Consider the following 27,400-nt stretch of genomic DNA (forward strand, 5'->3'; position numbering starts at 1 on the left):
TAAGGACTTTTTTCTCCTCAATTCAACAAGATTCTCAGCAGGAAGGTTAAAAACACAGCTGAACAAATTTTGGACAAGCTAGTTGGAGGTTCGACGAAACACCATCTCGCGAACGTGCGAGAAATAAACGATCTCACAAAAATCGTGAAAAAAAAAACTAATTCCCATTTCAGGGCCCTTGTCCGTGCCTAATAATGAAAGCAAAATAACTAGGTTGGTGCCTTGTGTAAGAATAGACAACTGAGGGATGAAATATAAATCTGATGCAGCTTTCGGCACGTTCCATTGAGCGTGTGCCGCGTGGATTGTATATGAATGTAATTTTAGGTGTAGGCGAATTTAGAGCAGTTTTTTCTTTGCGAATGGTAATCGCAGCTGGCCTATCGATTGTGTGTGCCATGTCAGCCTGAAGGCCGGGCGAACGCTAGTGCGCTTCTTGAGATTGACCGGGCCGTGTGAACACCTTGTAGAGGGAATGCATTTTCTGTTACCTGATTTTCTTTCTTTTTCCTCTTTGTTTTTATTTTATTTCTTGTTCATTTTACTCTTCTTGCTCTTTGTCCTCTTTACAGCCCCTATATTCCCCACCGCAGTGCTAGGGTAGCAAACTGGAAACTCGCTTCTGGTTACCCTCCCTGCCTTTGCTCTCTCTCTCTCTCTCGCTCTCTCTCTCGCTCTCTCTCTTAGCCTCATATTAATCCACGGCGTTAGAGCCATGTGACACTTAGGTTGTTTTAGGCCTGTCGGAAACGTATACAATTGCGTGATCCTTGGAAGCACTGTTTGGTCGGCATGACATCTTTTGGGTGGCGTGTTTCTTCGAACAGTCCTCTTATCAAATATTTTGATTCTAATCAGGCTTTTACGAACATCTGGTCTCGCATTCCCGAAAGCGCTCTTAGGCTCTTTCCTCCTCTTTCCACCGCAGCGTCTTCGGCGCATTTTAATGTGGAATAAACGTGGTTTCATTCATTCATTCATTCTTAGGCTAGAATTCTTCGCAAGAGCAAATACCGTCGAATCCTGACGCTGGGCATATTATTAGCGAAGGCGGTCGGCCGGTGTCGAAGAGCACTTACGAACAAAAAGCTTTGTGAATTTTGTCCCTGGTTCCTCAGAAGCTGGGGACACAATCATACGATGCAAGCAGCACTTACCATTTCAGTGCCCTGGCACCTGCATATACACTGCTAATAGGGAATTTTCTTACGACGAGTAGATGTGAATGTTGAAGATATCCTGCCAGGCGTCGGTGGGGCGGCTGCCGCTTACGAACAGATATATGAAATAAATATGAAATCTAAGGTGCAAAAAATTGGCAACATTTAAAGGAGTATGGCTCCGTCTGTGTCAACACCACGTCAATTTTGTATGACTTAACGTTACGTAAGGAGAGGAGAGAATAGCATAGATTTAATAAAGCAAGGAAGGAAACTGGGGCAAACGCAGGTGGGGTCCTGCGCAACGCCGATGTGTGAATTTGATGTGGGTGTGAAGGTAAGCAATGTAGTCGCGAAGCGCAGAATACTGTGCCCTTCTCAAAATGCACGCTTACTCTTCTACCCACACTATGCCTCCCGGCACGCGCGTCTACTGATCCGACCCTACGCGCCCCCACATTACAGTCTGAGCCGTTCTTCGCACAATCCACTTTCTCCTGCTCCCTCTTAGCACCTGCAGTGCCAGAGCACCCGCTCAACGCAAGATTCGATGCGCGCAGCTGAATGGGACCCCCGGTTCTAGATTAAAAGCATGCGCCGCGCGTGCGAGCCATAATCTGACCAGCTGAGCACCGGCTGAGCTGAACTTCTGGGCGGGCGGGTCCGCACTCCATGTCAAGGAATGCCGGCACAGCGAGTGAGACCCAGATGCGCCCCTTCCACCACCGCCACCGCCGAGGAGAAACTCATTGCCCCTCAGCTGCATGGTTACGAAGACGCCGGTGTTATTTGCACAATGCGGCAGTCGTCGTTGTCGCACAAAGAGCATCGTTTCGTAAGAAGCCGGAAGAAGGCCTGAAGAAAGGTTTCGCAACAATCCTTGTTGAGATGACAGTATGGAACCGGCCTTATTGTGGGTGTCTAGCGAATAACTTGCTGCAAATTTGTCTTTTTCTTAAATAGAAATTTCCCAACCAATCTTATTGCAGGCACAGGCTCTTGCCAGTCGTCACTCGAAAGAATAAGAATGTGCTTTTTGGTATAGCACCGGGAATGACGTCCCAACACTTTTGAATATATTGTCCACGTCCAGTATTAACCTTGATAATCCGTATTCTCCTTGTTGCGCTTGGACATCCACATGGATTACGCAACAGTGGAAGCCATAAATGAGTTTCGCAACGCTTCAAGACAGCGGTGCGTGTCACTTTAGATCAACTTAAAGAAGAAAGATGAAGAGATATCTCGTGCATGAAACCTTCTGCTGTAGCTTAATATACTGAGTTAAAAATATTCGCATCCCCGTGGCATGAATGCTTACAAGAACAAGAAGTTTTGTGCAAGCTTAACGGAAATGAAGAAACATTGGCATTCTTGGCTGCTGGCATGCAAAATCATCGACTATATCACAAGTACTTAGGATGTGTCTGTGTGGACAACAAAATTGTCGTGAAGATGCACTTGATGTTGCACTTGTGCGCTTATTCTATGTGGAAGCGCCACACAGTATGAAAACAATGTACAACCAGCCCAGCATTTTCAAGGCGACCGCATCTATGAAATGAACCTCATACTACTAAGCGGCACTGTAAGGAAACAAACTTGTCACGTTAGTTCGCAGCTTCCTACTCCACAAATGACGCTGCACATACAACAACAAAATGTGCTCGCACGCCGCGGTACAGCTCAGAACATGTGCTACAATCCGCCGCACCACTTCATACATTATCACAAATAAGAAACGCTTTGCTCGGCTACTGCGGCTTCATTTGACAGATAGGCAACTCAATCTGACCGTGTTGGTAATACTGGCATGAAACCGCGACACATAGGGATCAAATGTTAAGTTTTGACTAACTAACCATGATCCTCGGCACTGCACACAGTGACTTCATTGGTGGTTCAAGTGAAAACGCTTTCTCTGTGCGGCGTAATTTAGGAAAGACGATATCAAGTACCAATAATGCGAAGGTGCGCAAGAGCTCAACAAAACGCAAAACTTATTTCGGGTGCACCAACCACATCAGTGACCACCCATCAAGCTGCACCATAGCATGGGGGCCCAGCAGAAAAAGTTTGCCATAGGCGCCTAATCCGATATCTCCGCCATTCGCTTCTCTCTTAATATAAAGTGAGTATTTATTTATTTATTTATTTATTTATTTATTTAGTTATTTATTTATTTATTTATTTATTTATTTATCTATTTCCAAAATATTTCAGGCAGCAGTGCTGCCCAAGCAGGATAGCTTATATATATATTTTTTCATCAAGTGCAATAACAAAGAATTCACAAAGGCATTTACATTTGTACAATCAACAGCAGACGCTGGCAGACAATTCCACTTTTCAATTGTGAGCGGAAAAAAAAGGATTTCTGAAACATCTTCGTCCTCGCAAAGTACGGGCGGATAACATTCGAGTGATTAATTCTAGACGACCTGTGTTGCGCACGGGAAACATAAGTTTCGCGCGGCAGACCAATTCTGTTCCAATAGATCAAGGAAATCATTTTTAGTCTCGCAATTATTCGCCGGACACGGAGGGGCTCCAGATCCAGTCGCTGCAGCATATCGGCAACAGATGAAGATCAATAGTCAGATACAATAAACCCGCCGCGGTTGCTTAGTGGCTATAATGTTGGGCTGCTGAGCACGAGGTCGCGGGATCGAATCCCGGCCACAGCGGCCGCATTTCGGTGCGCGCGAAATGCGAAAACACCCGTGTACTTAGACTTAGGTTCACGTTAAAAAACCGCAGGTGGCCCAACTTTCCGGAGTCCCCCACTACCACGTGCCTCATAATCAGAAAGTGGTTTTGGCATGTAAAACGCCATAATTTAAATCAGATACAATAAATCTACCAGCGAGGCGCTGAATTCGTTCTACTTGTGCTGTACCTTTAACGTAGTGTGGGTCCCACACTGTGCAAGCGTACTCAAGGACTGGTCGAACTATAATGCGGTATGCCTCGAGTTTAACATTTGACTGCGAGCCTTTTAATTTTCTGCAGAGAAAGCAAAGTTTATTAAATGCTGTTGTGCAAACGTTCTTCAAATGCTTATCCCATCTTATGTTGCTCGCAGTAGTCAGTCCTACATATTTGACAGACGTTACTGACTGCATATTCTTTTAGGAATGTTATACGTATGAGACAGGGGCTTTTTCTGTGTGGTTATTGTCATAGCAACTGTTTTATCAAAATTAATTTGCATGCCGTTTTGTTCGCACCAGTCCGCAAGCTTACAGAGGCTCTTGTTCTGTAGTGTTTGACAAGAGGAGCTATTAACAACACTACACATCCCACAGTCGTCAGCGAAAAACTTTACTGTAACAGAGTGGTCTATGTTAGAAGCAATACCACTTACATATGTTAAATATAACAAAGGACCACGTACCGAACCTTGTGGTTCCCCTGACAAGACCGGTAGATCATCTGACATGACACCTGCACACTCTACAAACTGTGTGCGATTTTTCAGATAAGCTTGCAGCTACAGTATCACTCTCTCAGTAATGCCTGCATCCTTTAATCTGTCAATGAGTACAGTGTGTGGAGCGGTATCAGAATCATGTATAAATGAAATTAATTGCGCAGTTGTTTAGACAGCCTTTCAGAAACCATGCTGATACTCAACGGATAATTTTTTCGATTCAAGCTGTTGAGATACGTGGTGCGCTATTACATGTTCAAGCAATTTACAGCATGTGCTTATTAGAGAAATTGGCCCGTAGTTACAAGCTGTTCGTCTGTTTCCTGATTTAAATACGGGAAGTACTCTAGCCATGAGCCAATCTGTGGGCAAGGAGCTTTGATTGAGTGAAGCTTTAAACAGAATATAATGTGATATAACTTCTGAGCACTGTACAAAAAAGGCATTCGGTGTGCCGTCAGCGCCGCTTGACTTTCTCGTTTTAACATTTACAAGAAGAGAAAATATTCATTCACGAGCAAAAGCTAGGTGAGGCATTGGGTTTCCAACGGGCGATGGATCAGAGTTTTGCATTCGCAAATATTTAACATTTGGTCTTGTAAACGCTTGGTGAAAAATAGTGTTGAATTCATTTACAATTGAAGTAAGGTTTGTACACATGTTACCATTAAACTTTAGATGATTAACGCACGGTTCAGAACCTGAAGTAGCGCCAGAATTTATGAGGAGCTTCCTGCAAGAAAGCTGTAAGAGTTTGCCCATAAAATGTACTATGCGCCAGATTAAATTTAGTTACCAGCTGTTCTTTAAGGGTGGTTAATGCTGACGTAGTTTCACCCTTGCTTTTTCGTTTCATAAGCCGCTTAAGATGGATTATGTCCCGACTAATCCATTGATTCTGATGCTTTGTAGCCTTTCTACGCAAAAAAAACAAACCCCTGAATGCATGATAACACTAATTTCCTGAACTCATTCCAAAGATGAGAAACATCGCCACCATGTTCTAAATCAGAAAGCGAGAGATGCACCACGTTTTGGATAGATTCATCATCTGCAGCATTAAAGTCGCGAAAGGTTGTTACCTTTGCCATTCGCTCCTCTCTTAGCATAAATTGAGCATTTATAAGCTTTGCTAAGGTAATACGACCGCAGTATAAAGGCACTAAAGCTAACGCTACCTTAGAGAGCTACAGTAAACATAGAGAACAAAGGCACGGAGGTCAGCGTCACGAGCTTCCGGTTTGCTACCCTACACAGGGGTAGCAAACCGGACACAAACCGGACCCTACACAGGGTATGCCGAGGACAGTTACACAACAGGTGCTCAATTTTTACCTCGTGCTATCGGTCATTCCAATAGGGTAGAAGCTAGTGTTCGTAAAAGCCACTCCCAGTCATAAGTGGCTCATCAAGCTTACGTCACAGTGGGAGAGGCTAGTTGGCTGTTGAAGCCGAGCGAGGGATCCATCTTATGCAGCCGGCAATTGAAGACATTCGAAGAACTCCACCAAACTTGTGCCTTTATGCGAGCAAGATTACGAAGTTTCCTAGCAGCGTCCGTCCTCGGCAGAGTAATTGGAAGCGTCTGGGCGTCTTCGGTCGGCAGATCGGGCCCCCTTATCAGCAACGTCACTACCGACGATGCCGCTTTGAGCGGCAAGCCACACGACTCAGTAGCCGGAAAGAAGATCGATGGACGAAAAGTATTTAGCTCCGTGTAAGCAGTCCAAGGCATCATCGATGCGTGGTATTGGGTAGACGTATTTTCAAGTGATCTTGTTTAAGTGGCGATAACCGACGCAAAAACGCCAGGTACCATTTTATTTTTCACAAGGACGACAGGCGAAAGCCCAAGGGCTGGCCGATGGCTCGATGACCCCGTTGCAGAGCATTTTGTCCACTTCTGATTGGATGACTCGACCTTCAGCATGCGATACACGATAGGGATGCCGACAAATAGGATTCATGTCTCCAGTGTTTATACGGGGGTGAACAACAAATGTTCGGCCTAAAGGCCTGTCGCCGAAATCAAAGATGTCACTGTACGATTCAAGCAGCAGACGTATGTCCGTTGCCTGTGCAGAGGTGAGGTCAGGTGCAATCTTCTTCGCGAGGTATCTGTTAAGGAACCAGAGCTGTGAGCTGCACTTGGCGCTAATAAACCACTCTCAGCATTCAGACCCTCAATGTCAAATTCGGAACAATTAGAAATGCTGGCCAAGAACACGCCGGCCTGAATCACTCGAGGGCACAGGCTGCAATTCAGAAGTGGTAGAACGGCGTCGTTATTAGTAACCGTGACCAGCGTATGCAGAACAGCAACGTTCCAGTTCAAAAGCACGTCGATGATGGGGCGAAGCAAATATTCACCGTCAGGAACCTGTGGCCTAGCGGTCAAAGTGAAGTAAGTAGCTGCCTCGGGTGACAGACGCACATCGTGAAGCGAGCACAATTGTGGTGGGGTGGCGCTCGGAGCATCGGCGAGTTGAGGCAGTTCCAACTGGAGAACGCCGGTCGCGCAGTCGAGGAAAGCAGAATGAGTGGATAAAAGTCCAATCCAAGGATAACGTCGGGAGGGCAGTTGTCGATCACAGGAAAGAGAACAGAAGTAGGGCGGCGGCCGGCTATAATTAAACGTGCAGTACACATTCTAAGAACAACCAGCACGCCGCCGTCGGCTAAAACGATGCACTCGGGTAGCTGCTGGGGTGAGGACCTTCTTTAAACGTCTACGTAAGCTAGCACTCATCACAGAAACGTGGGCTCCAGTGTCGACGAGTGCTTGGACAGGTACGCCGTCTATTTTAATGTCAATTACGCTTCTCCTTGTGGGCACAGACAGAGGATTTGCTGCAGTAGTAGAAAATGCATCACCACCTACGAGGGCTGCATTTTTTAGTTTTATGAAAGGGTGCGGCCAAACGCCACAGGGGACGAAAGCCGGCGTGGCTGTGGCGAACGGGAAGATGGGCGACGTGTTAGCGGTGAGCGAGACTGGTGTCCGCGCGGCGATGGTGAACGACTGTACCACGTGTTCCTAGCACAGTTGTCAGCACTGTTAGACTCGGCGGTGGAGAGAGAGAGAAGGGAAGAAGGAAAGGCAGGGAGGTTAACCAGACTGAGTCCAGTTTGCTACCCTACACGTGGGGAGGGGAATGGGGAGTGAAATAGAGAGAGAGAGACAGAACTTAGGTGTAGGATGTCTATAGTCGGGCACTCAAGTCTGTTGCCTTCAGGTAGTGAAAAAGCGCTCGAACTGCTTTCTGCGCTAATGAACTGTGAGGCCAGGCTCCCAAGATCTTCGCTTCCGTAAATGGCCTGTCATCCAGTCTATTCAAGGCACACTGGAGAGTCTCACGTTGATTATCGAAGCGAGAACAGTGGCACAGAAGGTGAATGATGGTCTCTTTACACTTGCACTTAGCGCACATTGGTGAATCCGCCATTCCAATACGATAGCTGTAGGAGTTGGTGAATGCTACTCCTACCCACAGCCGACACAGCAGTGTTGCGTCACGTTGTGGAAGATTCGCTGGTAATTTAAGTTTCAGTGATGAGTCGAGGCTGTATAAACGATACTTAGAGTTCTGTGGTGTATGCCAGTAACTTAATGTGATGGTACGAGCGAGACTACGAAGCTCTCTTGCAGTGTCGACTCTCGATAAAGGTATAAGGAGTGTCGGTGAGTCAGCCTGGGCACGTCGGGCAGCGTCATCGGCGAGGTGATTACCAACGATGCCACAGTGTCCCGGCAGCCACTGAAATATGGTATCATGACCTCGTCCAGAAGCGCACTGGCAGCCACTGAAATATGGTATCATGACCTCGTCCAGAAGCGCACTGGCAGGTTTCGTTGATTCGTGACACCAGCTGTTCATAATTGCCACGTCGTAAACTTCGCAAGCTCCGGAGGGCTGCTTTCGAGTCACAAAATATTGCCCATTTGTTGGGCGTTTCTTTTTCAGTATATTCGACAGCAGCGCGAAGAGCGGCCAGTACGGAACCTGTAGATGTCGTTACGTGTGAAGTCTTAAACTTGATGACGACCGATTGAGATGGTAGAACAACGGCGCCCGTAAAATTTTCCGAGACGGAACCATCCGTGTAAACATGGATTCGGTTAGCGTATGAACGATGCAAAAGTTCCAATGTGATCTGCTTGAGAGCCGCGGTGGTCAGGCTAGCTTTCTTCACTATTCTTGGAACAGCAAGGTACACAGGATGCTTTTTCAAGCACCACATAGGGGATGGCATTCTTGTTGCGGGTGAGTGCCTCAAAGACAAAGAGTACCGGTTAGCCGCAATTGATCTGGAGAACGCTGCCTTGGGTCTTTTCTCAGGCAAGCGAGCGAGATGGTGGTCAGGCACTCTGGATATATGGCGAACATGCGCCCGGAGTGAGTCGATAGTTATATAGGTCAATATTGGGTGGTCTCCCGCGGTGGCAATTGTTGCCACAGTTGAAGCATTTCGAGGTAGCCCCAGACATGTTCGAAGGGCTTGACCTTGAATGCTCTGTAGGACATAGATGTTAGTTTTAGCATTGGACAGCACTGGTGTGCTGTATAGAAAGTATCCTAGGAAGAGCGTCATGTATAGTTGAAGCATAGATGCCACGGATGTGCCCCACGTTTTACCGGCAAGAAACCTTAGTATATAGGAGATAGAAGTAAGCTTCTTCTTCAAGTATGAGATCTGGGGGCTCCTTGAAAGGTCTCTGTCTATAATAACGCCTTGGAATAGGTGAGTTTTTGCGTAGGAAATTGGTTGGTGGTGAATAGAAATGGGGTACCAGGTCATGGGCTTGCGGGTAAAAGTGACTAAGGCGCACTTCTCGGTCGAAATGCTGAGGCCTTGAGAACGCAGGTACGATGATGTTAGTGTCACTGCTTTTTTGAGCCGTGCACGCACCTGGAGACACGTAACTGCCGAGGCCCATGTGCATATGTCGTCAGCATATATGGAACAGTTTACTGTATGTGGTAGGACGTCGGCAAGTCCAAGGATTACAAGGTTGAACAAAGTGGGGCTAAGATCCCCATCCTGAGGGACGCCACGCAAGTGTAATGGTCAGCGGTTCGACCATCTGCACTGTGCACAAAGAAGGATCTTTGGAATAGATAGCTCCGAATCCACCGAAACATGCGTCCACCAATTCCATTATTTTCCAGGGCATCTATGATGGCTTCATGCGTTACATCATCATAGGCGCTTTTCACGTCGAGGAATAGTGCAACCGATATACGCTTGTGGTGTTTTTCTTGTTGTACAGACGTAACGAGGTCGATGACGTTGTCAATAGAGGAACGGCCTCTTCTAAAACCAGCCATGGCCTCGGGGTATACGTTGTGGCGCTCAAGATACCACTCTAGGCGGGTGAGAATAATTCTTTCCATGATCTTCCCAACACAACTGGACAGCGCAGTGGGTCGGTAGGACGCTAGGTCAAGTGGCGACTTTCCCGGCTTCAGGAGTGGTATCAAGCGGCTGGACTTCCACCGCTCAGGAACGACGCCATCATTTCAAGACTGGTTATAACATTCCAGAAGTCTGCTTCGGCCATCTTCACCTAGGTGGCATAAAGCAGCGTAGGGGATGCCGTCTGGTCCTGGCGACGATGAGCGCCTGCATGTGGCCAGAGCAGCGTCCAATTCCTCAAGTGAGAAGGACACATTCAATTCTGGGACGCGTGTTGCAGGAACCTCACCCAGAATTTCGCTATTGATGGTGAACACTGCCTGCAATCTTCACACAGAAATCTTCGGCTATATCGACCTGTGAGCGGCCTTGATGGAGGACTAGGGCTGAGAACGGGCGTCGTTGCTGTGGAGACGAGCCAAGGCCGCGCACCGTCCTCCTTATCATAGACAGTGGCTTGCGGGGTCAAGTTATTCGCAGAACGTCTTCCACCGTTGTTCCTCCAGCCTGTCCATACGACGTTGGATTTTCTTCTGTATACGTCGAGCGACTCTAAGGTCATGAATTGACTTCGTGCGCCTGTATCGCCTCTCGGCCTTTCTGCGAGTCCTTCGAAGTCGCTCAAGTTCCATGTCGAAATCCGTACGTGGTTTAGCGGATGTAAATGTGTACTTAGGCGATTCCAGTACACTTGTAATAAGGTTCTCAATGGTGCCGGTAAATCCTTCTTTGCATGCCTCTTCCACCTTTGTCTTAGATGTTGACCACCTTATATATACTTGTAGGGAAGAAGAAAAGCAGAAGCTTCCAAATCCAGTGATACTTAAGTAGGTGGGAATATGGTCACTGCCATGAGTCTCGATGTCAGAGAACCATCGAACATATTGACCAAGTTGCCGTGACACCAAAGTTAAATCTAAGCAACTGCTATAGTTCGAACCACGCAAGTACGTCGGACTGCCATCGTTCATAATGCTGAGTTCATGGTCGGAAGCAAATTCCACAAGTTTCCGGCCCCTGGAATCTATTCTGGAGCTTCCCCAAGCCAAGTGATGAGCATTAAAGTCTCCCGTGATAATCCAGGGTCCAGAAGTCGCCGCCAGGATGTCTCGCAGTCGGTCGCCGTCGAACCGACAATATGGGGAGATGTAGGCGCCGATAAGGGTGAAGGCCACTTTATTCTTTGTAATGCGGAGACACACGTATTGGTTTCCATCATGAGGCTGCACCGAGTGGTGAATGTGAGTCAGTTCTGTACGGATGTAAACAATTACTTTGCTGGGTTGCCCGCACGTCGACGCCATAAAAGCTTCGTATCTGGAGAGTCTTAGCGCTTTTGACACGTTTGGTTCACATATTACCACTACAGGAAATCGGTTCGTAAAAACGTATTGGCAGAAACATGAAATCCGTGATTTAAGTCCTCTGGCATTCCACTGGAAAATCGTCGCGCTATGCACTTCATCACGGAGTGAAGGCAGCGGAAGAGCCATTGTGCTTACGCAAGATTTGCAAGCACTGGGCTCAGGGCATCCAACACTTGCACTGCGCTTCGAGCTGTTGGTGTATTCGAGTTGCCCACAAGCGTGCGAATCGCATTTATGAAAGACTTCAGCATTGTTACAATTCGGCGGTCATGCTCTGTAAGCTCGTCTGGGTGAGGGGTGGAGCATTGTGGTGCCTCTCCTTGTTGGGGTTTTTCCGCAGGGCTTATCCTTGGCAGTGGTGGCCATTCTTCATCCACGGCATTCTTTTCAGCTGCTCCGTTATCGATAAGCGGTTTGGACACATTCTGCACTGGGGTTGGAACAGATTCAACAGCAAGAGGCTTTGCAGCACGCGTATTCTTTGTGCGGAGAGCAGAATTCCTTGATGAGCGTCTGCGACGAGAGCGACGTCGCCTGACGTCAGCAGCTGCTTCACGATGAGTCGACCGGTCCCTCACAATTTTCTTCAAGATGGAGAGTTCTCGCTTAACTCTAGGACATTCCTTTAATGAGGCATCGTGGGGCCCTTGAAAGTTCGGACACTTATAAGTTTTTGCCTGGCAGTTGCCTGCAGAGTGTTGTGCTGCACAGCGGGAACATATAGCAGACTTTCCATAGACGGCGCTCACGTGACCGAATTTCTGGCAGTTTCTGCACTGAAGTGGCTTGGGAACAAAGGGCCGGACAGCATGTCGGAAATGACCTACCTTCACATGCGATGGAAGGCAGTCACCTTTAAAGACAATTGAAAGACTCGGCGGTGGGCGAAACATTGCGGGTATGTCCTGTTTCCGAGGAATGATAGTGTATTTCCCTAACGTTGGATACTATTTATTCGCACGCTCTGGAATGTAAAGTAGACTGGAGGCTGTGAAGAGCTGCTTTAGAATCACAAAACGTGACCCCTGGTAACTGCAACCACGAAAGCTACTACTGAGCTTGTAGTTATGTCTGGTCTCTCGGTTTGTCTGATGCAGTAAAAGCAGCGCCGGTTGCTTCAGTGCAATGAATGAACCATTGGCCTTCTTTGTAATTCCGGAAGTACATAGGTTCACTTGAAGCAGTGGCAGGCACCACAGGGTATTTTGAATGTTTCGTCACCTATGCATGAGTAGATGCTATATTTACACTCTTGATGAGCACTGATTACTCATGAAAATGCCACTTGAGGTCTCTGTTGTGGCAGGGATGCCATGTGATGGTCCGAAATTTTTGAAAGACAATCAAATGTGCGCTCTGAGAGCCTACAGCTACGTGCGTCTAGATTGGCTGGCCTATCGCAATGGCAATTCTTGGCGGCGTTCAGGTGCATTTAGATAGCCCGAAACGAGCGTATTGGCCTTACATACTCCACAGAGCGCGAATGCTTTTTTGTTGTTGTTGTTTAACCCCTTAACTGGCAGCTCAACAATACTGTCGACCTTACAAAAATATCTACAAACATTTTACAAAACTAAGTACTAGTCTTTGCCTTTCAATTTACCCTAATTTATGCACCTGGTGGATAGTGGTAGTCACAAAAATGTTGTCCTTGAGCAGCAGGAGATGTTTTGGTGACAAAACTTGAAGACCTCGTCGGTATCGTCTTAGTGGACGTAGTGGTCATGTTATCGCTTATGGGAAATTTTTTTATTTTGTTTAAAAAAGCTATTTTTTCTGCATTGAGGTGCATCTCAAGGACACACATTTACCCTGTGAAAGCAAGTACCATACACAAGCTTTGACCATAAATTTGCCTCTAACCAGCTGGTCAACAATATTTTCGACCCGCTGCATCTGACTTAGTTTTCAGAAAAACCCTTTCATATTTCGTTTGGTGTGTATTTGAACAATATAAAGAAGAAATAAAGGAATAAAAACATTGGGGGTCAAGTCTTTCTTGCCAGTTAAAGGGCTGCAGACCGATGGGAACGTAGGTGACCCTAGAGTCAGCTATCCCCGTACACAGTCCAGAAATACGCATACATGCACAAACACACAAATATACTAAGTCTACAATAAATGATTGTAAACAATAGAAACAACAAACTAAATGAGGAAAGGCGCCCATCAGCACCTGCGCAAAGTAAGAGCGCGAATGGTCGTCTTGCATGTATTTGACAAGACTGCTAGACGGTTACCCGCCGTGGTTGCTTAGTGGGTATGGTGTTGGGCTGCTGAGCACGAGGTCGCGGGATCGAATCCCGGCCACGGCAGCCGCATTTCGATGGAGGCGAAATGCGAAAACACACGTGTACACCCGTATAAAAGAACCCCAGATGGTCCGAATTTCTGTAGTGCCCCCACTACGGTCTGCCTCATAATGAAGTCGTGGTTTTCGAACGCGGAACCCCATAATTCAAATAAATTAACTTGTAGACGGGAACAAATGAGTGCCAGCAAAAATGCCCATCTGCAGCATACACTGCATTAGTGTACCCCAAATTTTCCCGAAGAGGAATTTGAACACCTGTGCAAAGGCAGATGATATTGGGTCACCTAGAGGTAAAGGCTATCACGTTTTCTTTTTCAAAAATTTTGTCTTCAGTTTTCTTATACGCGAAGACCCCATTATTCTTCTCCCCCACTATGGCTGCGAGAGAATGAGCCATAGGTGGCAATAATAAAAGCCGTTGTTGTGCCCTGACAAAGACAAGTATTATGTCGAAAGTTTGGCTCCATAGACATCCTTTATTCATCCGCTGTTTATCACTTTCCCTCCATCTTCCAGTGAGCCTCTGTCTTGTTTGGCATTGTGACTCGTAGGCACATTCACGAACTACAATATTCACAACTCCAGTGACTTCCACAAAAGCGTGTGTTTTCTTTATATCCTTGCGAGTATAGTGAGCCTCAACCATTCAAAGAGCACTTATTTGCAATATTAAAAAATAGGTTCCTTCCTTCTCCAGCTGTGATGTTTTTAGAAACCTGCCTCGGATGACCTAGAACAACGCCTTTCAACCTCCCGCCTACAGCATCATTGTATATTGCTGCCAAATTCATAACCAGAGAACATCAGACTGCCATAAGCTACTTTCCTCGATACTGTGCGCCTATCCCCAACGGCAACACTAAACAAATGCTGTCAACGTTGAGTGTGGAACTTAGAAGACATCCTGTAGCCCATTTCAAGTACGTCTGCAGGACAGGGTACATGGTTTCATTGCGGAATTTCGCGGTTAGCACATGTGGTAACGGAGTGCCGGTAGTTGAACTCTTTAAGTACTAGGCTGATCTGACATCGCATATGCCAATTTCGGTCACTTCTGAGGCCAAACTGAAAAGTTTGCCTAACTGACACTGACGTGGTTGCTCGAGTATGGCGTTTGTAGACAGCTTTCATTGGCTTACCACAGGGCTGAGTACTAAAGATAACTTCTTGGAATTCATACGCCAAATTTCTTGATGTCTCAAACTCACAGGAATGTGTACTTAAAAAATCAAAATTGGCAAAGTATTTGACAGGTGGGCATCTTTTCTTTGCATATTTCAGTGGCCAACCATGCTGAGTAAAGGTGGAAAAAGCGTTAAGCGGCACAACGACAATTTTTGTAGGTGTCTCGCGGAAAATAAAATTAGCGCATGGTGTTCAACCTCATGAAGCTGTACACTGGATTGTGAGAGACACCATAGGGAGAGTTACGGAGAGTTAGATCTCCAGCATGCTAATGGACACGAAAGCAGAGAGAATGTCGCGCATCGTTGTGATAACTACTTTTAACTCCAGTTATACTGATGTATCTGAAGGATATTTGAGGCAGGAGAGCCGTGACGCGACGTCCTTTATTAGCGAGGACATCTTGTTATTAGTTGAAGATAATTAAATTAGATAAGCAAACGAGTGAGAACACCCATTACGCAATGCATCATCAGCAGGTGGAAGCAGGCTTGAAGCATTTTAACAATTACATTCCCAAACTGGTACAGCACAACAAAGAAAGGAAGAAACAAGCCGAGCCGGCCTGATAAAGGAACAGAGCGCTGGTCGGCTCGGCTCGTTGCTTCCTTTCGATGTTGCGCGGTACCAGTTTTAGAATGCAATACCATCTCGCCCAATCCTCAACCATATTTAACAATTACAGCTGTTCTAAGGTGCAATACCCAGCATTACCCAGCATTATTTACCAACGTGTGGGACGAAATGCATGAAATTCCCGTTACTTTTGTGCTTCAATGCATAAAAATGTTTTCGTTAAGTGGAACACCAGTGCATTTTTATGTCGAATTTGCGGCCACATATCTCCAAACTGGTGTCATTGTAGAAATTTATTCGAAGTGGATACTCTTTGCAAGCTGAACGGCTGCAATTCGTAAATTGTAAAACCGCAATATGTGCCATGGAGTAATTATTAAGATTTTACTGAATGATTTCTTAAATAGTTGAATATGTATTTTGATTTATCTTGCAAGCAATGTCCGCCTCTTTGAATGATTGATCCAGCTCAAGGACAAGAATTATGTTATTTGTAACACTCAATTTTCTGTAAAGCTTAAAGATTATCGCCCTGTAGTCTGCACTAGAAACCAAAAACATTTTAGGTTGTTGTGGCACACTGTTGATTGTAAATTTGTTAGAGACCAAACAAAAATGAAACATACCTGAGCAGACAAGTGCATGTTCGTGTAATTTGTATTTCAATTTGTGCTGCAAAAAGTAGAAAAAAGCACTTTGAGGCGTTAGAGTTAGCGTGCAGATGAAAAATTTGTTATTGAATTTTATTCACTCAAGAAATAAGACACCACAGCAAAGTTCGAAAAAGTTTTTGTTAACATCGGCATCAAAGTAGAACAGCAGTCACATCTTAGGCGAACGTTAATTGCTAGCTACAGCACTCATTCACAGCAACACACCAATGGTAGAGAGAGGAAATGGCCCTCGCGTTATATCCTCTAGCTGTCGCTGCTTCGTTACGCAGCGTATTGATAACTCACATGCGCGTTCGTTTTCTATGCTTTCGAACCTAATCAGATTCTGCTCATTTGTTTTGCGTTCGGGTATCGAGACACCAGGCCATTGGGCATAGCCGCGCTCTTGCAGGGTTGATCATGTTATTGCGCTATGCTTCCATCCAGATCTCATGTGATCACTGAAGTGCTCAACTTACCGACCCAAAAACAGTGTGGGAATTAATCAGTGCGCAGATTGTGAGCGAGAGAAAACGAGCGCAGCGCTCTATCATGCGAAAACTTCATACGTGCTGCGGTGAACGGAAGAAAGCAGGGCACGGGATCAACTTCTCACATTCAGCGTGGTGATCACGACTGTAATCCGTTTTCACAACACATGCATGTGCAACCTGACTTGCACAATTTCAGTTCGCACCCTCGCAGTCAAAATGCAACGCGAACAGCGTAAGCACAGTTCTCATTAGCTACATGCATAGAGCTTTATTATCAGCTTCAACCATCAGCACTAGTACCCGATCAATTTTTCGCACGATACGTGTTTTCTAGCAAACACAGCGAATCTGCGGAATCGCAGCGCAATAAAAAAATATGCTGTTTTAGAGGCTTGATGCAAAAATTTGAGAGCGAATGATAACTTTTTTCAGGGCAACTAGCCCAAGTTCGAAACGCACGTCTCCGCAAAAAGAATCTCCGCGCAAGCTTCGGTTTTAAAGCAGCACGCCTTTTCTGAATGCGTCCGGACGGATGTCCAAGGGTGAAAAAATCCGATGGTGTGCACAGGCTTCATTGCTTCGTGGCAGCACAGTGAAATTCGGTGTTCATTAATCACTGGACGATGAAGAGGATTGCTGAATTTTAGAGTCCTGAATTGCCGCATGGACAATGGTCGAGCCCTGGAACATACAGCCACCACGCAACTACGCCGTCAGCAAAATGGCGGATGTGGCCATTGTTGTGACATGGCTGCATGTTGAATATCTCCTGTACGTGTTTGTGTCATGGCAAAGTGGTCTGTATAACCAATAGGACAGAAGTAGTTTAGTTGTCTGCACTGTACGTGCCGTGCCAATGAGAACTCATTTTCCTTGGCGAATGAATTCTATGAAGCCCGTTTGTAATTAAATTCGTCATGTTGCAAATACATCGGCCGCGATATTCGGCCAGATATGTTCAAAATATTGCCTGTTTTTCTATTTTCCTTCCGTTCAGCCTATGAACGTCTTCTGCTTAGTTTCTGCCTACGTGTGGCCTATTAAAGTGATCCCTACTTTAATAGTTAATTGATAGCGTCATTGCTACTGACTCAATAAGCCCACGTGTTTTTAGTCGAATGTCGGTATTCCCCAACCGTCAAAAGCGCCGTTATCGTTAGTCGCAGATGGGATGGCATGGATGTAGCGCAGACGGGATCGGTGTTTTTCTGCTGCGCTCTGCAAAAACGAATTGTGCGCAGTGCCTGCTCTTTCATAATTTGGCACTTCAATGAACGCTTCCACTAACCGCGGGCGATTTCCAACCGGGGTCCCTCTAGGTTGTTCTCAACAATTTCTACTTCCATACCTTTGTACAGCTGCGCAAATTGAAAAGAGGAAATGGGCTGACTAATTTCATTATTAGATGCCCTTAACGCAGTTTCTGCTAATAGCCACTACGAGCCCCTTACACATCAATCCGTTTAGAGACTCCCAAATGGCCTTGAAAGCAACACGAGACATAAGACGATACCACGCGGCTGTTACCACAAGATATTACACATGTCGCACATGGCGCACTGTCACATAGATGTAACACCACGATGACATTTCCACACTATTTTAACTTCTTTTTACAGTTGAAGTTTGAAAGCGTCACTATATCCATTTTACGTTTTTCCTATAACCGAGCAGCATACTTCGTTACATCTGGCACTTCCTCTTCGCTTTACCCAAGTACACTCGAAGAAATTTCCGACACTATTAACTTTGCTTAAGTTGCTCAAGAGTCCATTTTTTATTTAATTTCTGGCATCGGACCCACCGTGCCGAAGCCCTCTCCTTCCTATTGCGCATCATTCTTCGAAGCCCAGGGAATCTGCTCAGCAGAGGACAGGCACGTTCAGCCCGTTTCAGGGAAGGCATGCTTAGCCCATTCCCTATAGGTCATAACTGCTCTTTGCAGCAAACGCGCTCTGTAACACCACGGTTACCTCATGTATTGGTGAACAGTGAATGCACGTTTGTCAAAGGAATGTTCGTAAAAATGAGAAACGTGACTCATTTGGAGCTGACACATTATGTACGGATATATTCTTCACTGTAGTAAAGGAGATCATGAGTAAAATATGAATGAGATCACGATAGCGCCGTAGTGATCACTGGCCAGAAAACCCCAATTAAATGCGTTGGACAAATGCCTTTATGCACTCTGGCTCTGGATCTCTGGCTTCGCTGTCTGTGCAGCTGTGTATGAAACGCACAGAATGCACCGATGCACCGCATTGATGGTAAAGATTGAAAGAAGTCGCCGTTGCATAAAGCAGAAAGCCCCGCTTGTTAACCTGACACAAATCATGTTCCCTCAAGGCATCGTCTTAAAATTACTTATATTCGACAAGCATTTGCGCACTCACACAAAATAACTCAGAATTCAAGAATATTACTATCCCCTGTGTGGGAGATACTAAGTTCGTATCATGTTACCGCTGGAAGCGAAATTGTTTTTCTACAGTATGCCCCGCTCTGGCTCACCTGCTGCAGAGGGTTCTTTGGAAGCCCTTTTTCCAGAAACAGACGGCCTTATAGTTAGGCAGCCGCCATAGCTGTGGTGGATGCCTCACTATGCTTTATGGATGCTTTACTGAAAACAACTGCCAGAGCTACCGCTTGGAATCTTCCGCTAAGTAGATATGAACGGCCAGGTGCTCGGGCGCTGAGGGACCTCCACGCTTCAACTCACGAATCGAGAGCATTCTGATCTGTTACGCTGTCCGGATGTCACATAGGAGATTGCCCTAATGGGACCAGCCTGATGTTAACTTTTGCTTTATATCTTTATGGATCTCATGTCCCATTAACCGCTCAATTGATCAGTGGTCGAGCCTCGTAGAATTCGATGCTCATTCACCCAACAGCCCTTTACAGGATATGTGCGTCCGTCGTTTAAGAGATACAGCGCGCTCTCTCCGTTTCCTCTCCAGCCAGTGCTCGTGTAGGCTTGTGTCCACGTCAAATGACTCTTGAAGAAAATAGCAATAAAACAAGTCTATGTTCACGTTATTGCAGCGGAAGTATGCGAATATCTTTTGCGAAGACATCGTCCTGGTTCCAGTCTTCAATTTGACTAAAAGCGTTTTCGGAGGAATGGTGATTTCGACATTTAGGAGGCCGGTCAGCCTCGTGCAGCCAGCGAAGTTGAGTAACAGCCGGATGTTATTTCTACTTTCCTGCAGTACTCAGCGGTAAATATTTTTTTTTTTGAAACATGATGCGCATTTTCTTCAAGCAAAAGGCCCTTAAAAACGACGAATTTATCCTCTTTCTAGTGGGCACGCTACTTAAAGCAGATAACAAGGACAATGAGGATGAGTGTGATGATAATGCCGTAATTCAGGTCACCTAAGGGATGACTGCTCTGCAGAACACAATGTATTATTTAAGCGCTTCATGCACGTGGAATTGTGACGTGACGATATGAGGTTGTATATAAAAGGCATAAAATGCATCAGAGCATCAAAATTTGTGTAGATTTTAGCACGGACATCGTAAGCTGTGCCATTTTGTGTGTGTGCGTATGTGCCCTGGAAACGTCGACTGTGCTGAAGGCGAATGTCGCAGTAAGGTTGAAAGAATTATATTATGCCCATTATACACGCAGAATCAAACGTAAAGTGCACAAATGAGTGTAGTTATACATTAATTGCGAGGATACTCACATATGTGTGCTTTGCGATCTCTGGCATGCAGGCCTTCCTTTGATGTGAAGTTCAAAGTGTACCACACGGAATTAGCTGGTAAAAAGATATGAAGATTACCCGCTTCTTTGAAGTTTGGGCTTGCGTCCACGATTAATACAGGCCACACTCCGTTTTCCTAATTCAGCTCTAAAAGAGCGCGGGCCCTCATCATTCTATACGCCTGTGAAGCGAGCTGCCAATGAAACTCAATTTACAATTATGCTGGTGCCTCAGATTAAGCACATTGTCGTTTGCGCAGAAAGCAAGGACAGCATTGCTACACCATTAGAAGTTGAGAGGTCTCTGCGACCGTTTATAGAATAGGCGTGCACTTTCAAGTGTACCGACAACTGGTGTTCTCTCTCTCTCTCTTCCAGTCTTTCTCTTTTCACCCTCTCATACCCTTTCTCCAATGCAGAGCAGCAAAGTATACGTGCGTCTGGTTAACCCCGCTACCTTTCCTTGCTTCTCTCTTTCTCTCTCTGTCTCTCTCTGTCTCTCTCTGCAACCAAAGACACAGCTGGCTGGACGTGGGTTTAAATAAACAGTACATGAAGGCGAAAGGAAAGCTTAACTCTCCTAATACTTCTCTGTACGTTCATATCGAATGTTTAACATCTCAAGTTACCCCAGAATAGGAGACACGCATGAATGGTTGTGATTTTTTTCCTGAAGTCTGTGGCCTGATATTGGCCAGCTCTTTGACAATATTTTGTGATTAGTACATTTTGTTTACCGACCTAATGTACAATTATCGCGCAGCAACGCTGCAATCGAAGATGGGAGTTTCATTGTTTGCATCAAATAAAAGTGATGCAGGCCTATCGATATTTTGTACACCATCGGACTAAGGCTATACCTTTGGAAGCCGTGAAAAAGTGCACTGTACAATTGTAACATCGATTGCACTGATGAACCCTAGGACTTTCCGCAGAGGAATGCGAGATCAACCATTGCTGTCAACCTCTTTTTCATATATAATATGTGCGGGCCCGAAGTTAGGTCCCGGTCTATGATGGTCCCCCAAAATTGGTGTATTTATTTGTTTAGAGTCAGTTGACTGTTGATTCCAACGGCGTACAATGACATCGGTTCGCGGGTAAACGCAATGAAAGAGCACTTTTTCAGTGAAAGCTACAGGCCTTCTTTGCGTAGGTAGACGGATATATTCTATGCTTTTCAAAGGCCGATTAGTGTAAGATTGAAATGTTTAGAGCTCAGCACCCCACTCTGCGTAGCACCAGGCGAAGTGGGATAGAAAGGGGTTGGTTCAAATGCTGGGATGCAGATCGCATATGTACAGATAAGCCCCTTACCTGCTTACCCCTAAGGTACACCTCACCATTCCTAGCTTAAAAAGAAAAGCTAGGCTGCCGATTCAAAAGAAAAACAAGGAAAGCTTCAATTTTAATAGAAGGTGTGCAGCATCCGAATCCATGCTTATAAGGACGGTTTTGTAAAATCTATTAGTTTGGCAGGAGCATGTGGTATACCGGCATAGTCTGTTGAAATCAAGATCAAGACACCCTGTCTGACAAGTTCTAGGGCGGTTCTATCTGCGCGTCGAGCGGCATTAGTCTATTCTTCAGACGCCGCCTCATCGCTGGACCATTTTTCATGAATCGAAGGCAGCCCTCCAAAGCATACAAAGCTTAATGTACCATGGTTCTTACGAACAACTTTTGACAAAGATACGACATTTACACCATGGAGCAGGAGAACAAGGGCACGATATGCTTTATCAGTGGCTCTCGACTCACCGCGGTGTCAGTGGAAACGATATTTCTGACAAATCCGCCCATTTAATGCATGACAGCGGCAGATATACAGGGTGTTTCAGCAAACGCTTTCAAACATTTCTAAAGGTTGCCTGTGACAGATAGCACAATTGTATTTCATGAGCTGGTCTATTCGAAGAGGCGGACATTACTTGCGGAAAGAAATTGAAATGCATAATCGACTTATTAACTAAAATGCTCTAATTAAATTTTTCACTAATTACTTTATGGCCCATATTCCAATTTACAAATTCTTGCCGCGGAGTTCGCAAAGTAGATCCACTTGTCATGAATTCTCAGGATGGCACTAGTTTCGAGATATTAATTCCTGAACTTTGCGGAGATATGCAATGCCGTTCCAGTTACTCTTGTGATTCAATGCATAAAACGACGTTTTGCAAAGAAAGTAACTGGAACGCCAATGCATTTCTGAGCAAAGTTCAGCAAGTAATATCTCGAAACTGGTGTCATCCTGAGAATTCATTCCAAGTGGATCCACCTTGCAAACTCCACGGCCAGAATTTGTAAATTGCAATATGGGCAGCAAGGTTATCAGTGAAAACTTAATTAGTGCATTTTATTAATTAGTCTATTATGCATTTAAATGTTTAGTGCAAGTAATGTACGTCTTTTCGAGTGCAGCAGCTCATGATCTATAATTGTGCTATCTGCCACAGGCAACCTTTACACATTTTTGAAAGCGTTCGCTGAAACAACCGGTATGTCGATTCCACTCGCAAGAACAGACACAGCAGCTACATTTTGCTCCATGGCACGTGATAGTACTCTGGTCTTGTGGAAGTCGACGAATTCTGCGAACAGTCGCCTACATTCACTCGCTCCTGACTTGGGGCTCTGTTATCGACACGCATGGCTGCTGTACGGCCGCCATTATCAGTCACGTTGACTCTCTTATTGGCTGTCGAGAAGTCACGTATCTTGAAATTTGTTCTGGTAAACGGAAGTTTTGCAAAATACCATTTTGCGTTTTCATCAAGATGACCAAACGTGTCGTGAGCTCCAAGTTTTATCTACTAAGACGTTTTTCTTGTTCTTGGCAGCTATATTGGAAGTTTAGCACTTGGAAAGAAAGGGAGCGGTAGCGTCCAGAAGCGCGTACAATGCATCTGCAATTTCGCGAATATGTGGTGGAGGTCCATGACTATGCCAGCTTGCGCAAGCGTAACGCAAGCGGATACCTCTGGCGTGCGCAGCGCTATCGGCGTTATTCGGCCGTTTTTCAGCCAGCCGAGTCGCACTGAGTCACATGCGTTTCACGAGATAGCGATAACGCAGCCTAGAACGTGCGCTCAACACCACTGGTAAGTCGCCTATGTTGTCTCAAGGTAGAAAACGTGCGTTGCTGCCAACATATGATGAGGCATTCCGTTTTCCGGTGACACGCACACTAGCTAATGCAGCAGACGACGCCTTGTACGCAGCAGACGACGGGGGCGAGAAAGGTTTTCGACGAGTTAATCCTACGCTTTGATCTAGCTGCTTCATTTTTACTGAGGAGGAAATCTGTTTTGCTTTATCAAGGACGTTTAGTGCCTTCCCTTCAGTTTCTTAGACAAAACGTCGTTTGCGTCACGTTACGAAAGGAAAACGGGGCCATAAGCGCCATTTTGTACGCGTCGTGCCTGCGTCACGCCTCGAAGCAAACGGCAGAATGTCCAGAATAGAGCCCCTGGAAGATCTAGCTACTGCATCACTCGTAAAAAAGTTTATACCCTTTGTGTAGTGCCTTGTCCCCCAACGATAATCGTCATCTGTCTTGCCCACATTTCTTTCCTTCAACGCTGCTAGCCCCGTACTGCCAAGTCACGAACGGTGTGCGCGTGGACAGCGTGTCACGGCATTCTCGACAGGAAAGTAGCGAACGCTGAGTTTTCGAGAAAGAAAACGCAAGCCATGGCAGATGACGATTATTGTCGTGGGACAAGATAGGAACCAAAGGGTGTAACTTTATTTAAGAGTGTACTTCGTTTCCCCGCTGTGGCTTGGTGTCGTGTTTACCAAGCCATAATTCATAATTTCATAATTGGATGCGCCGACGGCCCTACCTGTGACACTTTCAGTGGTGAAGAAAGCAATCGCACATTCTTGCTTTATCTGCCCACGTTATAATATGGAGAGGCAGATGCTGTGTGCCAGGTTAGAGACACTGTACAGTCGGTCACTGTGAGGGTAAAATATACACGGGCAGGAGTCACAACGGACGTGTGCGCTAAAGGCAGCCAGAGCGCTAGTTCGCTTCGTGCGGTGTGCGTGCCTGAGAGATAGGCAGTGATAGCCTCTTGTGCCGCGGCGATTTTGAGCACTGATTCCCGTTGCTGTACTCGTCTTGATCCCTTCCTATCTCTTTAAATGCACTTTCCTCCCGTGTAGGGTAGCAAGCCGCACTTTTCCTGGTTGGCCGCTCAGCCTTTCCTTTGTTTCTCTCTGCATACTGTATATCTCGGATCAAAGAGGGCCAGTTTCAAGATTGACTTAGCCGCGGAGGTCGTGGATAAAAAAGAAGCGCACAGGTCCTCGTGATTCACTCCAAATAGTTTCTCTTCTGGTCCAATGATTATCTACCGGAGTGCAAACGACTTCTCTTCGTTGACATGCCGCGGCATCATGCTGTTGCATTAAAACCTTTAAAACCTTTGCGAGAATATACATCTTGCCCTGATGTCAAGATAGACCCACCGCTGCCTTACCATACCCCGATTCCCAGATCGGGTTATGTTGCAATTCTTTGTGCAACGCCAACAGCCCAGTTTTTATCTGTTTAAAACACTATGCGGTCACATAATTTTATTAAGGGAAAATAGGTGTAACTGCTGCATTTGTTGTCACACCATTATTACTCACCCCATTTCGTAGACCACGACAAAGGGGCCGCGCACTTGAAGGCATCACACAGATTTAGTATAGGGCCTAGCAGTAAAAGCTAGGACTTCGCTTTGGAGTTTGTATTGCGTCCTCTACATTGAGCACCCGCCATTCAAACGTTGCAATGGGGTTCTTGCGCACGTAACTTATATTCGGAATTCAAGCTCTTAATGTTAACTCGAGTCAAAAGAGCTTCGCGCCAAGGAAAATGACAGCTCCCTTCGATTGGATAGCCGCTCACTTCTCGAGAAATGAAGTAGTCGTTCTGCCACTGTCCTGCTTTTTCGATAAGTTTATATTTACGTAATCATGTTCCGACAAAAAAAAAAGTCTGTGGGAACTCGACTCTCTTTCAGAGACTCTCAATATTTGGCGCTATCGCTTACTTATGGTAGCTGCTGTATTTCTATTTTCCTGCCCTTTGTGTTTTAGGTGAAAATTCCGGCTTTATTCTATTTAAAAACTATTCAGGCTGACTGAATGTTCACGCCATAATTTACCGAATGGTTGCGTCCGTAAGGTTGTTTCATCTATGTAATAACCACCTTAAATTTCTTCAGCCTCCATTCGCCTCCTTTTATTGTAGACACAAATCATTTGTACATATAGGTTATGCTCCTTAGTTAAGATTATGCTGGCCAGAAGAAGCAAGACAAATCAAACTCGTTATTCAAAAACTAAAAATTAGCAGAGTCGTTAATTGCCTTTACGTCGTTCCTGCATGGTGTCATATATAACATCAGTGGCGCTGTACTTGAAAATGTTCAGTATTCCAAAGAGAAATTATTGCGGATGCTAAGCCATCTTCCATCTTATAAGGTTTTCTTTTGTTATTGTTTGTTCATGTACGTTGCAACAAGCTATTACCTAGCAGGTCTGAACAAATGAACAAGGACAGCTTAGGCAGGTGGTTGTAAGTTAGCACCATAGGCGTACCCACCGGGGTGGCAGGGGGGCACTTGAACCCCCCCCCTGCTTTTGAACATGGTAGTGTTGGCGACACATTGGTAAATCTAACAAAACAACAGTCGAGTCCAAACCTAACCTAACCATCTCTGAAAACAACATTAGCGTTGCTTTTTAACGCGACAGCGTTAAGGAGCTCGTGTCGCAGAAAAGCCGGTGTCGTCGGCGTCGGTGTCGGCGGCGTTGGCCGTGAGCGATAAATCCCAGCAGGCACTTGATGAATAAAAAACAACTTGCAAGATGGGCTGGGTGGGAATCGAACCAGGCTCTCCGGAGTGTGAGACGGAGACGTTACCACTGAGCCACGAGTTCGATGCTTCAAAGCGGTACAAAAGCGCCTCTAGTGAACGCGGTGTTGCCTTAGAAACTAACTGTTTCTAAGGCTCAGGCGTGCGTCGCTTGCTCAGGCGCACATTTCGGTGTCGCGCCGAACGCTGCGTTGCTCGACGCTCACCGCGTCGCATGCGGGGGCGTAGTTGCTGCGCCGTAGCCCATTGTCTTACACCCCTTGGCGGGTCGACGGGAACGCTGTCGCGTTCCACTCTTGAAGGCGAAGCTTAAGCGTCCTCCAATTTTTTTGATAATTTACCGGTCTGTAGTAATCAGTGTTGCCATTTGTGCAATTTTTCTGCTAGATTTAGCGACATTACTTTCTGTTTAGTGGTAAAGTTTTCTATGTGGCGACCGGCGACATTTAAGCAACTTGAACGAACAATTGGTGACATTTTATCCACTTCGACTGCACGAAACTTGCTTCAAAAATATCCTCCTTGAACGCACTTTATATTAAAACACTACATGTGCGCGACCGTGACTTCCCTATGCATAGGCTCCGTGCGTGATGAAGCAGCGGTTGTCTTCACTATGGTAGCCTTCACATTGTAGTGCTTCACAACCACAACAGTCATCACTTATTCAGCAAACTTTTATACTGCGCGGGGAAGTCTTCTTCGCGCAGTTTAAAGTTTAAACGTTTGCTGAATCTATGAAGCGACTAACCCAAGGTCATGCCTTACTACGTCATCACAGCGCTCACGAAATTGATGTTGTTGTCATTATTTACAAGACCGACATGATTCAGGGGTAAACGCTACGAATTCTGCGGTATTACTAAATGCATTTGATTGGCAGCCGTTCGCATGCGTAGGAGTAAATTATTTGATCAAAACCAATTGGAATAAATTTTGTGCGCACGTTTAGAACACAACACGGGAATAACACCGATCGGCTGCGTAGAAAGGCGTAGATATTGGATCGGCTATTCTCGTTTACGTGAATCTGAACAAATCGCTTCAATTTCTCTTGGTTTTCTGACAAATCAATACTTCACGGCAGTTTTCAGGTAGATCAAGACTAGAAACGTAGTATTTATATGCATAAAGCTCGGGCAATTCTCATCGCCGTGTTAACAAGCCGTCAAGCGCTTCCCGCAAAATTTAGTTTTGCTATGAACG

The sequence above is a fragment of the Dermacentor variabilis genome, chromosome 1 (genome assembly GCF_050947875.1).
Source record: "Dermacentor variabilis isolate Ectoservices chromosome 1, ASM5094787v1, whole genome shotgun sequence".
Taxonomy (NCBI): Eukaryota; Metazoa; Arthropoda; class Arachnida; order Ixodida; family Ixodidae; genus Dermacentor; species Dermacentor variabilis.